Source organism: Patagioenas fasciata, chromosome 3 (assembly GCF_037038585.1).
Source record: "Patagioenas fasciata isolate bPatFas1 chromosome 3, bPatFas1.hap1, whole genome shotgun sequence".
In the NCBI taxonomy this organism is placed as follows: Eukaryota; Metazoa; Chordata; class Aves; order Columbiformes; family Columbidae; genus Patagioenas; species Patagioenas fasciata.
This window is the reverse complement of record NC_092522.1, coordinates 41,363,748-41,382,312: the sequence shown is the minus strand read 5'-3', so window position 1 is coordinate 41,382,312 and position 18,565 is coordinate 41,363,748. Positions and strand designations below refer to the sequence as shown.

The window sequence follows — 18,565 nt, the reverse complement described above, 5'->3', positions numbered from 1 at the left end:
TTGAGCATTTGAAACACGAACATTTCAATCGCAGTAGTGATGCTGGCTTGGTGACATCTGGGAGAAAAGTTTTTGAGACATCCTGGTCCACCTCCTTCATTATGTCAAATTGCCTGGTTAATTCCTATAGGTGTGGCTTGGAAGATCTGATGAAATGTGACAGTAATATTAAACACCACCCCCCCCCAAAAAAAAAAAAAAAAAAATCACAGCTATTTCTAAATCTGTTTTAGATGTACTCAATGCTATGAACACTCTTGACTTGGAGCCAGTGCAAGTAATGGCAATGGAAAACCAGCTGGTCAGAAGATCATTTCCTTGTTCCAGCACCAGGGCTTGCCTCATCGTTGGTGGGATAAAGCCATTGCTCAAGCACTGCTGAACCTTAATTGTTCATCAGATCCTGGTGTTTAAGGGGTATTCTGATATGGTGAAGACTGAAGTACTTGTTTTAACAGAAATCCCCTCTCTACCCTGGTCATCCATACAGGTTAGTAGCCTCTCTCTCTCCGATTTGTAGAAATTCATATTTTAGTTTCTGTCCTTATTTGTTAAGGAAAGTTTCTCCCTGACTTCTGCTTGTTAATCTTTGTCTTCTGCACTGGAGCATGAAGGTTTTTATTCATTCTTTTCTGTGCAGCGATGCTGAGCAATGGTGGTGTTTCTCATTAACCATATCAACATGTACTTTGAGTCTTACAAACCTCTTGGCTATAATGCTGTTTTTCAGCAAGGAGTTGATTATGCATCGTGTGAAAACAAGTATTTCCTCTCAATACAGTGCCTTCAGACAACGTTGAAAATTCCAGAGCTGTTCTTCTCTGAGTAAAAAAGAACAAATACTTCAGTTCTACTCACAATGTACCCATGTTATTAATCTCTTACCTAAAATTTCTCTCTTTTCTAAAATGACTTGCTTGTTGCACAGAAATCCTTTTTCTCTCAGCATTTAATTTTCCTGTCCGTGAACCTGTCATGCTGTTATTGGCCAGAACTTGATACAATATTCCACCTGAGCACAAAGGCATTATTGTATTTGCAGTATTATTTTCTACTCCATTACATTTAGCCATGCTTCCCTCTTTGGTCATTATTTGCTTTCAGTGTGACCAACGTTTGTCATCATACTACCTGTCCGTCATGGTAGTATGCTGGCTTTCCCTAGGTTCTAGGTTTCTTCTACCTATACCCTGCTGAAATGCTTTGCACCTAAAAGGGCGGTCCTCTGATCACCGTTGCATGTGAACAGGGAGGATGCTGTTGGGGTGGCCCAGAAATGGATTTTGTGAAGTGAATGTGTTCACTTTAGCCTTTTATTTTAGTTGTGGCTGGGACATGACCAGGGCAGAAATATATGTTTGGTAATTACTGCATTTACTTTAAAGAAGCAGGGAACATATAACCTCGTGATTCAATTAGCATGCTGCTGCTTCGCTGCTGCAACAGCTGTGCTGCTTGCACTGACCTTCTATATTAATTGTTACTTTTCATTTATAATATTCCTTTGACACTTTCTCTATGCAGAGCTCCACAATGACTGTGGGCAACAGGTAATACAATGCACAGAGCAAGCAGTCCTGTCTCATAGCTAAACATGCAACAATCAAAAGCAAATGAAGTAACAGTTCTATAGTTAGGAAATTCAAAGTGCACATTCTGACAAATGCATCTGTATTTATATCTCTACAAACACATTTAATTCACTGCAGTTGTGCATCTAGCTACCTTCTATACACAGAAATCTACAGTTTGTAGACTGCAGTAACCAGACACTTCTGATTCCAACTCTGAGCATATATGTTTAATTTCCCCCCTACCTGTTTTTTCAGTCCTGCAGTTACTGTTTTTACTGCTAAATTTCAAGAGATAATAGAATAAATCTTCTAAATAAAATATAAAAACTGAAACAGTGGAGCTTGCATTTCCTGCATCTTAATGTTCAAAGCGGGTAACTGGCATTATTTCAACCTTCCTTTCTCTTATGCTTCTCTCTGCACTTACCATCAAGGTAAATGTAAGCTACATGGTTTGCATAATTTGTGCCCTTTTTTCCAGACTGCAAGGGATGTAGATGCACAAGGTGGGACTTCAGTGTGTTCTATATGTCTAAATCCAAAACAACAGTCCTCAAAATCATCACAAAATCTGCCAACTACCTTTCAAGATGTCCAGTGCCCACAGACACCTGCATTTTTAATGTTACTGTCCCTGACCCATATCTTTTTGATTCTGCATATATCTGAAGAGTCCTCAGTCTTGTCAAGGTTAGGTAACCTATTTTATACTGGAGCCCACAAACAGTGTTCCTCTTCTTGCTTTCTCTTGGGGTCTGCTCTGTGTATCCACAGTCACTGGTGCACGAAGCAGTGTCACCTTTTTAAGCTGTGAAGTAACATTTAGAGTACTTCTCTCCAAATTTCAAAGGTGCTTTAAACCACATCTCCCATTTTTGCAGAAAAATGGCCAAGAAAACAAATTATTTACAAGTGAAAGGCAGATGACAAAGGAGTACTGATTTGCTTCTATGGAAATAAAGACATGTTTTGTAGAATAATAACGGGCATGGGGAATGCAGGATTAACAGCACCATTTTTGACATGGTAACTGAAACATAATCCGAAGTCTACTTCTTGAACATGGACTTTGTGTGCATTTTGCATGAAACAATAACTGGATAAAACAACAATATAGATATGGGAGCAGGAAATAGGGAATCAGGTAGTTGCTGGGCTAAGGAGACATCACTCATTTTGCTCCCTGTTCTCGGGTGGTGAGCCTTTAATGAAACATGGGACAGAGACAGCAAGAGAGAAGTGAGAAATTCTTCTTCTGTGAATGGAGTACAGCCCATACAGTTGTGGCAGTCTTTCAGGGCAGGTTCAGATCCCTTCCTTTGGTCACTTTTCAGCTGTAAGGTTGACCTTTTCATTCAATTTTGGGAGAATGGGGCTAAGAACTATAGTGAAAAGGATGGGAATGTAAATGTCAGAGTTACAGCAAACAGCTTCTAGGTGCCTACTTTTCCTCTCCTCTTCCTCCCATCATTGTCCTCTGCCTTCTGGCTCCCCATGCAAATGCCAGACACACAGACCCGAATGCAATGCCATGGAAGAAGCAGGTGTGCTACAGTAACAATCTTCAAAACACAAGACTGAGCAGAGAGACATCTAGAAATAGGCAATAAAAAACTACTTCATGAAAAGTAGACTTCATAGCCTCCCATTCCTCTCCTTCCCCTAGACTTTTGACATCTCTCTTGAGGTGTGATGGAGGTGTTTCTGTCTATCTGGAAGAAGAACTGAGCAGCGAATATCACTGATTTTTTATAAAAATGTTCTCCCAGCAGGTGGGAGACCTGGGCTAAAGTTCTGCACCAAATACAAGAGATTAAACTCCATGCTTGCTGTGCTTTAGAAGCCTGCCTTACTTACAAGACTACAGGCACCTAATTTAGGGTCCTTGATTCTTCTCTTTGGTGCTACAGTGCCCTGGACTGTAGTGTGTTTTCATTGCCATGTATTTCTGGGTCTTTACTGCTGGTGGCTCCTTACGCTCCACTTCCATACTATGAGGTCTGCAGTTTATGTCTTTGTGCAACAGGAATAACCCCTCCAACATTTAGAATTTCAGGATTACTGAATCGTGTCTCTTACGCTTGGTGCTGTAGGATCAATCAAAGGAAGAAAAGAGAAGATAAAATAAAAAAAGGTTATACTTAGGAGAGCTTCTGCTAAATAATTCTTTGCTTTATCTTTCAGTCCTATAAAAAGCAGTCATGGCATCACAATGGGATACACTGAAAAACAAGTTTGTTTTGGCATTTAATCCAGAGTGGGAATTACCTCAGTATTTTTTATTTTGAAATCTGTGACATTTGAAGTACTTCTGATTACATTGTCACTTTATTCCCAAATCCTTTGTCCATCACACTCAGAAATGGATGGGTTTTTCTGATTGTTTCTGTTTGACTTTTTATTTTTTTGAATGCAAGAAATAAAGAAAAAGGAAACAAAGAAGATCAAAGATGTTTAACCTAATATGAGTCTGAGTCATCCAAGTCTGCACTATTCTCTGCAACTGAAATGGGTAAGTAAATTAAAGGCATTTCTTGAGCTTCTCCTCTCAATTTAACAAGAGAAGGACAATAATATCCTTTGCTAGAGTTACTAATGAGGACATTTTGCTGTGAATTTTGAAAGAAGAACAGAAGCACAGGTTCACATTCTGAGGTTTCTCCTAGTACTTGGGCAAGCCCCTTTTAAAATAAAAAGGCAAGCTCCCTAGGCCTAAGAAAGCCAAAGCTCATTACAGGGCATAATTTGTAATTTCTTCCTAAGAGTTAGGTTTCCAGAAATGACCTAGGGTCGAACCTTCAGAAAGTATTTAAGTGCCTAAATTCCGTTGCTAGGAATGGTGGGCAGCAAGTGCTCAGAGAAAGCTATCTGCCACTGGCTGGGTACCAAACCTAGGGACATCAGCAGGAGGAGATATTGCCACTATGCACCAGGCATGGGCCTGGAGGGCAGAGAAGTGGAGATGACAACATTGACACAGCAGCTGCATAGGACCAGGGAACATGTCCTGCATGTCCTGCAAGGTGCTGGCAGTGGGGGACTTCAGAGATGACCTCTGTGGAAAAAGGTCTCAGATGCCCCATGCAGGACACAGCTGTGCCAGCCAATATACACACCACAGAGCACAGCTGGACCCATCGGCCAAGCTGGTGGTGCCTCTGGGAAAATATAGTTAAGAAAGGGTAAAAAATGCTAGAGAGGCAGAGAAGAAGAGAGTGAAAACTAGAAGAAGTAACAACAAGGTCAGAGGAAGAGTAGCAGGAGGTGCTCCTGGCACAGGGACAGAGTTTTACTGACAGGGACTGCAACCTATGGAAGACTCTCGCTGGAGCAGAACTATCCTGAAGGACTGTAGTCCACACTGGAGCAGGGGAAAAATGTGAGGAGGAAGGAGTGGCAGAGAGAAGCTATTATAGATGATCAAACCAATCCCTTCCCCGTGCCACTCAGCAGAGGGGAGAGGAGTCAAGAGTGAAGGAGTGCAATGAAGCCTGGGAAAGGGGTGGAAAATTGTTTCTCACTACCCAAATCTATTTTGTTGACAATGCATGAAATAAGTTTTCTCCAAGTCGTGTCTTTTTGCCCCTGACAGTAACTGATAAGCAATCGTCCTGCCTTTATCTCAGTCCACAAGGTTTCTCTTCCTGTTTCTTCCTCCTGAGGAGGGGGAGTGAGTGAGTGGCTGGGTGGGTCAAGGCTAATCCCACACAGAAGCTCAGTGACACATCTCCCAAAACAGGAGAGAGATGAGGTTACTGGAGAGTGTCCAGCAAAGGGCCACTAAGATGATTAAGGGCCTGGAGCATCTCTGATACGAGGAAAAGCTAAGAGAGCTGGCACTGTTCAGCCTGCCGAAGAGAAGGCTCAAAGTGTCTTTTACCAGTACATGCAAATACCTGAAGGGAGGATGTAAAGAAGACAGAACCAGGCCATTTCCAGTGGTGCCCATGATGGGACCAGAGGCTGTTGGAAAGTAAAATGTGGGAAAGCAAGATGTATCTTCCAGCCACCTGGACAATAAAGGAAGATCAATACTAACATGACTATCCGGACGGTCGAAAACATAATACTAACATAGTAATATATAAAGGCCCTTGGACAGATTACTTTGAAGTATGTTTCTCATAATTGTAAAAAATTATAGCCCAGACTTGTGAGTATGGTATCTCGGGCCAGATAACTGCCCCCAAGTGCATGGGATGTGTGAATGTCCTTGGGCCTGGTCTGTGAATGAGTGGAAATACAAGTGAGACAAACATCACATGAGTTTAGTGCGTTTTTAATAACAATTAGTGGAAAAACACCTTTTGTAAACATCTTAGTCCATGCCCGTACCTGTAAATCCTATAAATTGTAAATGGTGAATAAAGAAGGCAGCCTAGGCCTAAGTCAGCTCCCTGCTTGGCCAGGCTCTGCACTCCTTCATGAACAAGATCTCTGTCTCTGCATGAATTTCTGTCTGCATCCCGGTATGCATCATCTCTAATCGCCGCAAGAGGCAACGGGTACGAACTGAAACACAGGAAGTTACCACTGAACATCAAGAAACATTTTTTCATTGTGAGGTTGACTGAGCACTGGAATGAGTCACCCAGAGAGGTTGTGGAATCTCTATCCTTGGAGATAGATATTCAGAACCTATCTGGATGTGGTCCTGGGCAAAAAGCTCTAGGTGCTTCTCCTTGAGATGAGAAGGAAGGATGGACCAGATGACCTCCAGAAGCCCCTTCCAACCTCAACCATTTTGTGACCCTGTGTAAATGCTGAAGTGTGAAAAAGGCAATTTCATCTTTTCTAAAAACAGAAAAGTGACAGGACATGAAATCTTTAAAAGATCTTTTATCGCTTATGATAGAAATTCAACAGAAAGATATTACTTTCGAAGAGAGATACTGAACTAAGACATTATTGAAACCTCTGTAGACTACGCTGATTAACTCAGAAGGAATTTTAAATGCAATGATTTTCCTCAGTTTTACTTAACCTCATGAAAGGAAAATGAAGGAACAGAAGTAGTCATTCTCACATTCTGAGAACATTCAAGTACTATTTCTAATTTAGCCAGGAAAAACAGTATCTGTCACTTCAGAAAAGACTGTAGTTTATCATCTACAACTATCAGTTTCACCTGCTTCTTCCTAATTTATACAACAAGCTGATAGCAGATCTTTGTCATCATTACTGAACTTGCTTGTGCTTTTATATAGTCTTCATAATTTTATCTAAAATGGATATTAAACTAGATGACCTATAATTTCTTTGTTCATATATTGTACTCAATGAGTAGTGTATTTCATCAAACTGTCAATGTATACCTACAGTATTACTAGATGTTGCCTCTTTTTATAACACTTTTTTCTTTCAACACATTTTTGTCACCAAAGCAGGATTCAAAATGAAGAAACACATTCCAGTTGTCACTGACATTTTGCATTGTACTTCAATCTCACTATAACGCCATTACTTTTTTTGATTCCTAGACTGTACTTTCTGTTTCCCACTTCCATACAATTACATAAATCATGCATTCACTTGGAAACACTGACTGAAATTACATTGCCTATGTTTATTGAATTCATTTTGAAAGCAGAGCTTCTCTAAGGTTGCACACAGTGACTATTACACAGCAGACCTGCCCTCCTCTATCTTTATAGTGGTAGTTTGAACGTATTCTGTGTTTAATCTCTTGGTAATACTCCTGTCCTATGGACTGTACTGACATGCCTGGTAGAGGATGTTTCTCTTTGTTCTAATGTCAGAAAGTATTTCACTTGTTTCCACTCACTCTTCCAGTTAAGTAATATACTCCAACAGATTTTGTTATCTATAATTTTTCCTTTGTGCATATACAGTGGCTACCCATTTTCTAATTATATGTTTCTCAATGTTGGTTCGTCCTATATCAAAGTGAAAGTCAGGTCAGTCTACCTTCAGAAGTATTATACTAAGTAAATTGTTACCTGCTCTACAGCAACTCTTTGAATATTGTATTTTGCAAAATGGTATTCCAGCTTCTGTTATGCAGTTTCTGTGCTGGGGTATTTTAATATAGTATTGATTCCAGGGTTTTTTAATAGTAGAGATAAAAAATGTTCAGGTTTTCAGAGACATTAATATCTATTTTATATATAGAATGTGAACAACATGCTCACTTTCTACCGATATTCTCAGCAGTCTACCTCACTTCCTAATTGCTGGCTATATTTCTATGACTTAAACATCTTTCTTGCATAAAGAAAGCCTTGTATTTTTCTGAGTCTTAAAAAAAAACATTGGTGAAAATAAAAGATAAATACCTTGAAAAATGTGTATTGCATACATTATTGGACACTTTTGAAAATTCAGATACTAATTTGACATATCATTCACATTGAAAATGTGTTCTAATACACAGAGAAGTGTCTGTATTGTATTTAAATATGTGCATCCTAGAAACTGAGTGAGTATTGTTTGTTTTGTTAGGGATGTTTCATCAGGGCCCATACAGGCCCCTAAGTTCCTTGGCACATTGATGATAGGAAGCAAATCTATTTCCCTGTGTGTCAGCCATCAGTGACCTGAAATTTTTACTTGTATTTTAAAACCACATACTTTTTTTCCCCCCTCTCTTTTTTCTAAAAGAACCTGGCTAGATCCCAGCTTTCAAGGCCCATCTCTTTAAATATTTGGGCATAAGCCTGTATGCTCAGTTAGACACCTAATAAAGTATCAGCATTTTCAAGGCTGTTATTTCAGCTGCTGTGTAGCTTACAGATCTCCATGTCCTTCAGATGTCTATTTTGCTCCTGAATATTTTTGCAAACTTCTGCAAGTGCCGATGTTGTCTCATAACTAATTAGTTGCTTGGAGCCTTAGCTCAAAACTAGAAGGCAGGTGGGGTAAATTAGGATCAAAGGATGTATCTGATAAATGAGTCTTAATTCACTGGCACACTGAGATCAAGCTTGACAAACAGTGCTTGCAAACCTTGGTTTAGGATGCTAGAGCAGGAGAGAATAGAATAGAATAGAATAGAATAGAATAGAATAGAATAGAATAGAATAGAATAGAATAGAATAGAATAGAATAGAATAGAATAGAATAGAATAGAATAGAATAGAATCTACAAGGGCTACTGATGTCACTTTAAATTGTAAATATTTCCTGGCAATGGTCTAGGTGTCAAACTGACATCAGTGAAAAAATCATCTACCCTGAGCAAATGTGAATCGACAACATCTAAAAAATATTTGTCCTTGAAGGAGCAAAGAAGTTAGGCTTAATGTGGCTTAGTTTAAGGATGCCGAAATTTAAATTATTTCATATTTGATGGGGTCATTTGCCGACATATTTAACATCCTAATGATTTTATTTAAAATACTTTCACTAGAGGACAGACAAAATCCTTAACCTTGACCCTAACTAAAGTCAAATTTTATAGCTTTGCCGCTGTTTTTGTAGGGTTAGGTTTATAACCCACAGTTTCTAAGTATGGAAAAGATTTCTTTGTAGGCTTAGGCTTCATCGTTTCTGATGTTTCTGCTCTCATTTATCAAGTCTGGAAAACCACAGAGGCAGAAAAATTTATAACAATATTCTTCAAAGTGTGAATTTAGTTTTCACACTCTTAACAATATCGAGATTTTATTTAAAGGACATGTAAGCCTAACCCCAGAAAAGACTCTTGTCTCCTCAGACTACTTCAGAAGGGACAGTACACTGACTGGAAACACACCCTTTTTTTTTTTTTTTGGGTTTGGTTTGTTGGTTTGTTTGTTTGTCTTTTTTTGTGTGTGTTTGTTAATTTTTCTTTGTTAAAAGCATTCTGCCTCAAATAAATTAATCTCAAGAACGTTCATACCTGAAAATATTGCTGTTGTTGATGGATCTTGAGATACAGATAAAGTAGCTAAGACTCACAAACTGACTTTGAATATTGCTCCAGTGTAGTGCCACCCTTAGCCGATCCAGCAGAAAATCAGTACTCAGCAGACATACAGCCTTCACGACTTTAACTCCCTGAGCCACATAGCTTTGCCCTGTGTAATATCCAATATAAAGATCCAAAAGAAAAAGAATAATAAATAAAAGACAGGATTTAGGTAGATAGGGGTCCTGCACCCTCCTCCAGGAAAAAGAAAAGCTCCTGTAATTCTGCTGTAGGTCACTGCGGGGGGAAGAAACAAACCAGGGTCAGAGATCCTTGGGACAGAGTTTTCTAACTCAACCAAACCAATAAAAAACACCATTCCTTCTTCTCTCTGGGGGTTCTTGGTGTGCACAGACAGCACTGTGGTGTGCTGGTGTCTTAGCCCAGCCCAAGCCTGCGAGGAAGGAGTGGGCAGGCAAAGCCTTCCTGGCCCCTATCTGGCACCTCTTCCAAAGTCTTTGGGAAGAAGGCAGGCTATATCTCATGGAGTGCTTCCCTCCAAAGTCAGATGCCATTGGTTTTGTGATGATTAACTTATCAATGTTGTAATTTTACATTATGCATCCACCTAATACATTCCTCAACAATCTAGACAGTACCTTCTCTTTCCCCTTTTATCCTCCTCTTTACACATTTTATTTTTCAATACAGTTGTTGAATTAAACATGCTTGCTCTGTTAAATGGATCCAGCTGGTCTTAAATCACTGCCCAGTCAATGGAAAACCTTAGCCTCATTTTTCTCTTCTTGTTGATTCTTTCTTTAGGGACTTTGCCACCTCAGTCCCTCACCTCTGGCACAGCTCTACTGGCAGAATCTTGAATTTTATGGAAAAACCATATTTTAAATTAGAAGTTTCAGTATGAAATAACAAGTATCACAGTCTTTCTCCTTCTGAATGCAAATAACAACAGATCTAGGGTATCAACTTTTTTTTTTTCTCCTTTCACTTCCCCTGGGAAATGCCTTTCTTTTAAGCCTTACTGAAGATATAGCTATAAGGAATGTAGTGGTATATCTAGGAAATTAAAATGGAGACAAGACCAAAAGTCATGGTGGACAGTCTATGGTAGAAATGACCAGATTTTTGTATGCAAGCCAAACCTCTACATTGTGAAGCCTCTATATTTTAAATAACTTGAAAGCTGAAGGCCCACTGAAGCGCTCTCACCTCCTGTCCCTCACCTCCTCCTGGCCCATCTCCAGCCCTGAACAGATACTTGCCTGGGTGTGCCTGGGCTTTCCTAGAGCTTAGGCTAGCCCTGAACAACCCCAAAGCCAGAGCACAAGGATATAGAACTCACACCATCCAGCTTTGGGAATGTGAGATTGGCACCTAACTGTTTGAGCCTGGAGTCTCTTGTCACCCAGGACGAAAAGGGTAGGCTCCTGCCAAGGAGAATTTGCAGCAGGACCAGCCCAGCTCCCGGGCTGAGTGAGTTTGGAGCATGATTACTCCCCTTCCTAGATCCATAGGAGTTTGTTGTTCTTTTTTCACAAGTTTTCCATGGAGTTCGTTTTCATCACTATTGCCCTCCTAAAGGACATTTCAGAGTTATTCAGTGTCTTCCCTGTCAGTTTACCAAATAATTTGTGCCAAGCTTAAAATGAATGTCCTGTTTCTCCTAACATGGTGTCTCCTCCATCACTGTCTCAGGGAGGTCTGCATCCCTAGGTAGTTATTTGATAGAGGCTTTCATACAATACCTGTATTCAAAATTATCAGGAAAAAAAAAATACTGTACTTTGTTTAATAGGAAAACTCACCAGCTTCAGGCTGAAAGTTGACATCAGTAAGATTAAAGTGGAAAAAATGGAAAAAAAAATTAACTATCAGGATAATTAGTCATGTGAATATGTTATCAAACAAATTCTGTTGGGTTTTTTTCCCTGCAGTTGTATTTCTTTTTCTGTCTCCCGTATTTATACTGTTTTCATTTTTTCTGTCCCATGTTTGATTTCTCTCTTCATCTTAGCACATGAAGTCCAAGACTTATTTGATTTATCATATAAATCAAAATACACCGAAATGTTTTATGATCTTCAGTCCTCTGATTTTTTTATGCTATTACTCTAGCATCTCTCAGACTTAATTGTGCAAGTTGCATGTCTCAATGCCATTAAGTCTCAGAAAAAAATTTTTTGCTCTTTCAGTTTGTAAATCCCAGTCCAGTGAGTTCCATGTAAAGATTATGAAAACTGTTGTGGTCTATAGCTCCTTATATACATCTAAGCTAATTCTTCAGTGGATCTGATTAGAGTTACAGCTGTAGCTTAGAACGTGGTCTGGACAGGTTGTCACCTAAACACTTCTCTTTCCATGAGCATTAAGTAAAGGGTTAACCCAGTACAGGAGTGATTATATTAGATTCTCTTCTTCATGTTGTGAAATTGTAATAGCTTCCTCTTAAACACTGTTACTGCTATTATCTTAATTTGTTTCACTCTGGGTAATGTACTTCCTGGCCTTCACTTTCATGGCAGGCCTCTCCTCGTTGTTACACTTAATTTGTGGAAATGTCAGAGCTATCTCAAGGCCTCCTGAAAATCACCCCAACAACTCACTCAAGTGACTCACAAGCAATATTAGCATTTGTCAGCCATAGCTTGAGGGTTTCTGGGTTTCTTGATTTTCTAAGCCACCAAAATCTGGAACAGCGAAAGTAGTGTAATGGGCCACTGTTACGAAGAAGTGATCTTGCTGGCGTATTGCGAGACCACTCATGCTCTATTTGAGTCTGGGTGGGATATGAAAGCATTTGAAATAAAAAAGAGAAGTGGAGAAGAAAACTTCACACAGAATCTTCCTCATGGCTTCTTGAAGGAGGAGTTGTCTAGACAGGGGAGGGAGAATAAGAAGTCTGGCCTTGGCACCAGTCCTTCGCGCACCAGTGACCCTTTTTAGAGTGGGAACGGTCAGACAGCTTCTCTTTCCCAGAGATAAGATGAATAGAGACCATCGCCTGCTTTGATGACTCACACTGATTTGGGGTTCCCTTAGATGGTGTCTGCATTTCTTTGTGCTCGCAAGCTGTAAGGTTCATAACGGCAGGTGCCCTCTTTTGTTCTGCTGTTCTGTGTTCATGGATGCTGAGCAAGTATGCTCGTTTTCCATGAGTTGGACTGTTACAAACTACAAAGCACCTCAGAAATGCCTGTCGAATAGAAAGAAATGGTCAGAAGAGTAACCATATCCAGGATAAAAGCTTTCCTCTAAAGCACAGAAAGAACTTCAATACATTCAGTTTCTTAGTTGCATAAGAAAACACATTTTCAAGTCAGATTCATAATCTCACAGCTTGGTCTTATAGGTGAAATGCCAATTTGTTCAGTCATTTAATTAATTACTGCTATCTGCTCCATGTGTTTTATAGTTAATATTTTGTGCTATGATGATGTCAAAAGGCTCCAGATAAGTCTGAGGACCCGCAGAGCTAAGTGCTACATGCAGCTGTAAAAATGCTGTCTCTGAGCTTGAATTTCATGTCCTCCCCCTCCACCCCGCCCCTCAAAAAAAAGGATTGTAAAAGAGATGTGGACATGGAAATCAAAGTTTCTTCCCCAGCAATGCACATAACAATGGACCAGAGTTGGAAATTGGACCCAAATATCTTGCCTTATCTGGGAGGGCCAAGTCTGCTCTGCCTCCCAGCTTCACAGGTACCATCTTCCAGCTTCTTATGAGTTATAACCCATCCCTTAACATGAAGTGCCTGATACTGTTTTAGAAGTGGAAAGTTTCCCATTGGCTCTCCCATGTCATATCTCACTTCTTTATAGCAGCTATCTGAAAGTGAGCCCACCAAGAAATAACTGAACAAAACATCCCAAGAGGAAGTGTCTGGAAAGGCCATTCTCTTGCCCAGTCTTCTATTTGTCATGACAACTTGCATTTTCCTGGAACATGTCCAGATGACAAGGAATGCAGCTGACTTTATTACTCATGACAGAAAAACATCATGAAGAATAATCAATTTAAAAACCTTTGGCCTTTTGCTGTTGTTCTTTTCATTTACATTTTTTGAGAGGCTCCCTACCTTTGAGGCTTAGCCAGTGCCTAAAGGGACAGGCAACCACAGTGCTACAGGGAGTACAGGGAACAAAGGGAGCAAAAGTAAGGGCTGCTCTCAGTGATAAGAATAAAGAGCACCTGTCTAAACTAAACCTTAAAAACCCTTTTTCTTCTGGGTACAAAACCTTTCAGTACGTAAATATTTCTTTGCGCCTGTGAGTTCCTCAAACTTTCTGTGAAGTATCCATTTGCTCCAAACAACACCTAGCTAGAAAATATTCTTAAAATTGTCCTCACTTTTCCTGTTGGCAGCTTTCCCTCTCAAGAAAGCTAACCTCTCTTTTTGCTGAGACAACATCGTTAGCCTGAGGTTTGGGGCAGACACCCAGGGTGCCATACTGTAGTTCCTTTGTCCATGCCTTACGGCCTTTTCTCCCAGACAGCCCAGATATATCCTCAACCTAGCACACCTGATGCCTTAGGCATAATCTCCACTTAGCCCTTTAGAAACACCCTTATACTGACAGTTTCATGCCCTGTTTGTTTTCTCCATGCTGCCTATAGCCAGCATAGTGATAACATAGTAAGTGCAATGGCTTGGTGCATGTGAAAATACCACAGGATAGAAAAGCAGTCTTCTAAAACCCTTGGTGGCACCTGTAGTGCTTTCCATTAAGCTGCTGAGCTTAGCATTTCTACGTATCTGCCTTTTCTTCCTTCCCTGGCTGTTGTACTTTGCAGCTCCAGGAAGGAGACAAGTGTCCTGTAAAGGACTGCAGTGGCATGGCTCTCCTGAGACATCCCCCTATTGTAGCAGGTGACTTGCTCTGAAAGGACAAGGTTAGTCTGAAAAGGTGAAGGGCACCAAGGGAAGCTGCATAACACAACATTATAGATGAAGTAAAGGAAATCTGTCAAGCCTAGGAAAGCAAGTCTACCTGTGAAGCTGAGACATTGCCTGGTTTGCATTTCTTATGCTCATTTAGAAAAGTTCTCTCCAAGAACTGAAGTCCCCTCAAATATCATTTCCAGACTATTTGTATATGATGTCTCTCATCAAGCTGGCCTTCTACACTAAATATGGAGACTTTTAGTAGGAATAAAAAGTATAAGTTTTCCTTCTGCAATGTTTTGTTGTTTGGGATGGTTTATTCACAACATATGACCTGTTTCACCACTGGATATTATTTGCCTTTTATACCAAAAGGTATGTTGGGATGATGAATTCAGAGGTGGCACAAGACTTCTCAGAAATGTAGGCAAATTGGATTTTCCATCTCCTTCAAAGGAGGTTTCTGGCTTGGGTTGTGGCTAGGGAAGAAAAGAGGCAGGAAGGAAGGAGAGAGCTGGAATGTTATTTGAAATGCATGGTCACTAGATTGTGGTCCCAGTTATTACAAAACAAGAATTTGAAACCCCAAAGCTTCCTTCCTGATGGAGAATGCCTTTATGGTCTTTATGACTGCAAATAAATTCGGTTACATTTATTTTCATCTGTGCGCTCCAAATGGCTGACTATAATTTGAAAGTGTCAGAACTCGCCAGAGAAATAAAATTGTGGAGGAAAGTTAAAAGCCATCACCATCCAGCTGAATCTGCAAGGCAATAGGGGAGGTATAGGCACTGAGGAAACAGACTTTAATGCAGCTGCCAGTTCCATAACTGGACATACGGAGTGGTGCCAAGGAGCATACCAGGCTTTACTGGGGTCCCTGGCTCAGCCTCCTGACACAGGATAGGTGCACCACTGGACACCAGATGCGAGCTGAGGGCAGTCAGAACAGACTCAGCTGTAGCCAAACTCTCCTGCAGCAGCAGGCGCCATCCCACGTGTACCCACTCTGCCTTTGGCACTGGCAGCAGCCACCAGCCCTCAGCTTCCAGTGCTCTGGCAGAAGCTATGCATATATTTATTCCCATGGCAGTCTGTTGCTCCAGTCAATCGGTTTCATTTATATATGTTTATGTGTGTGTGTGTGTTGGTGTGTATGTGTCTGTTAGTGGTATTTAAAATATGAAACTAAGTAAATCTAAACCTGAATAAAATAACAAAAATTCAATCAATGAACAATTCTAGCAAGGTTTTTGGCTTCCACAGTGTCCTGTAATGAACTTACGTCATCCACACATGACTGAATTTGCCCTCTAACTCTTTTCAAAGCAAGACAAAAGTCAAAACAGTTCTTTCTGCTATTATTATTTCTTTATATCAGCAGTAATGCATGCAAAGGTACCAATGACTGTAGCATCTTAGTTTTTGCTCGTCAGGTTAGTAGTGAAGTTTGGACATAGAAACTCCAGACACCCTAAAGCACGAATACACCCAGTCAGCACATATACCTGATTCTTCTCAGCTCTGCACATCCTTGTAATTTACCCTGCATAGTCTAATTGATAATCTGCATGATCACTTGCTTTTTCTAGGACAGCATTTGAAACAAAAAGGCTACCAAGGTGCAAAACACTTCTGCTAATGGTGTTTGTAATGGAAACTGCCCTGGTAATTTTCTTCACTGTGTTTAAAAAATAATAATACAAACGTAAGACAAGGAAAGAACTAAATCCAACTATTAAACATCTCAGAGCCTAAGAAATTACCACAGAGAAAGCCATGGAGCCAGCATTTTATTTATAGCGGCATGGTAGTCTTAGCTAATTCTAAATGAAAGACAAAATACAAGAGAAAAAGAAAGCAACAAAAACTTTAAACATCAGAAAGCATGATCCCAGCCATATGAGAATGAATGACTGGATTGGCAAGGCAAACTCGAGGAAAAACAATGGAATCTTTTAGCAAATAGTTAATGGTGATACTAAAGAAAGCACAATGCTAAAAAAAAGCAAAAAAAAAACCCCAAACAAACAAAAAAACCAAATAATCCTTGAAAAATAGGTTACTTTAAACAGTTCTGTAAAATGCTCTATTGTTTTCATGTGCCATTCATCTGTTTACATTAAGTTCTTATGATGATAATTTCCCACAGAAGGGAAACTAAAGTTAATCTTCATATTGGATTTAATTCACAGAGAGGATCGATTGTTATGCTAGCTAATGTCTCTTTAATCAACATGTCATGCGTATTTGGCTGGCTTCTGTAATAATTTATATCCTATTGTTTTGGAGATTGGTAGCTCCCCTTGAAGTGACATCTGCTATAAGCAACTCTGCAATTTTGTTTCTCTTGTGAGTTCTGATACTTTCAGACTGCAGTCAGTCATTTGGAGCACACAGACAGAGGAACTTAATCAATCTGATTTCAGATAATACTGACCATAATGTGGAACCCACCAGGTGAGAAAAAAAGAACAGGATTTCCTCATTTTGTTGTACCATAGGAGAGACCATAACCTAGTGACCAACCATCGACATAACCATAGGGTTACTGGAAGAAAAATTTAGGCCAAAAGGAGAGGTTAAAAATGTTAGCCTTCACTCAAGTAGCTTTAGCATCGAAGTAAGATGAGGAGCTTCCTGGCTTTGTTTGGACTCTCAGTCATCCTGCTATGACTGGATCTCTGATAATAAGTAAGGAACATGGGCTTTAATGGAAGAACAACTGTCACATCACCTTTTCAGCTACATTTACTTTGCTTTTCAAACATAAATTTGAGACTGTCGTGAGTCCAGACATGCTTTGCGTCCATAGTTCCCAGAAGCATATGTAAGCGGTGTGTCCACCTTCAGATCCAACAAGTTATAAAATCATAATTTTGAATGCCTGCAGTACAGATAGGACAGGCCTGGCTCTTTCTGTACCTGCCAAGGTGGATTCTCCTTTTTGAACATCACAGTGTCTTGCTGCAGCAGCGTCACAGGGCTCTTTGTCACACACAGGGTCAGTCATGTACTGCAAGGAAACCTGTAGCTGTAGACAACTGGACTGGAGTTACTGCAGTGAGGTAGCCCATGTGAAAATGGGGTAAGAAATGCCTGAGGGATTGATATGTCCCCAGCTTTTTCATAAAAGAAAAAGAAATGTAGAATTAAACAGCAGACTCCAACATGAGAATATTTAGAGCATGTGAAGCCATAGCCTCATCTTCAACCAGTCTGTAGTCAGGAGTAACAGCAACACTCTGTAAGGGCTTGTCATGTGGACTTACTGCCTAATGAACAGTCTCTTGCTGCATGTAAAATGTCTCTTTCCTGCTAAGAATGTTTTTTGCTTTCCTCCTTCCTCCAATTTTTGCCCGCTTTCCAGTTTTGTTTACACTTAACCTTCCCTAGTTAAGTGGGAAAAGAAAAAAAAAATCCATAATTATTTGTGTCTTTCATGCAGCTTCTTCTTGAAGCAGTTCATGATTAGGGAAAATAAAAAAGTGTAGTAAGATACTTGCACATTATCTCAGGAACTACGTATGGGGGCATCTGGCTCCCTGTGCTTGCTGTTTTGCTTACCTAGCAGCTCAGTCTGTTCTCTGCTTCAATAACCAGTTTATATCTTTGTCCAGCCAATGACTGTATGATATGAAAATTACAGAGAATGTCTTAGTTACTTGGCACTCAGATTATGGAAATTGCCTTCTATTCAGAGCATTAACCTTCCTGGAGTCATGGATTTCAAATGTGTTTGGTCTTGATGTTGCACTATAAGCACCTCACTGCTGAAACAGTTAAGGATATCACGTGAGTTTACCAGCATTTTGGAGATTCTAGTAATTCTCCTGCCATCCATTTCTAATCCAACAATGTAACTCTGGTGGTTCTTTTCCTTGTTCCTTTTGTATTGCCTTCAGAATGTCCTACAAAGAGATCCATCTATCAGAAATTCCGAGGATAGGTCCACTAAGTATATGACCAATCTTACCCTGCCTTCTTATCTAGAAGTTGGGCTTGTCTTTTAAAATCTAGTGATGTTGTTTATTTGTACACAGAAAAAAAGAGGAAAAATCTTTCAATAAATTGTGAAATTCTGTTACAGTTTGCAGTACCTCACTATTTCCAGCAGGGCACAGCCCGCAAAAATATTTCATTGCAAACTGGTTTTCTTCGTTTAGTTCTCCAAGTTAATGCTCTAAGTTAGCGATTTACAAAACCAGTTAATTTTACGCAAATGTACACTAGAGCAGA

At 39.9% G+C, this 18,565-nt stretch overlaps 1 long non-coding RNA gene across 1 annotated transcript in view; it reads left to right on the top strand.

The window, feature by feature from the left end:
- The first annotated feature begins 332 nt into the window (after positions 1-332).
- Positions 333-18,565, top strand: part of LOC139827709 (uncharacterized) — a 34,129-nt gene continuing 15,896 nt past the window's right edge. The window contains exons 1-2 of the long non-coding RNA XR_011738626.1: positions 333-490; positions 3,992-4,086. This is a non-coding gene — a long non-coding RNA (uncharacterized lncRNA). The remainder of the gene's footprint in view (positions 491-3,991; positions 4,087-18,565) is intronic.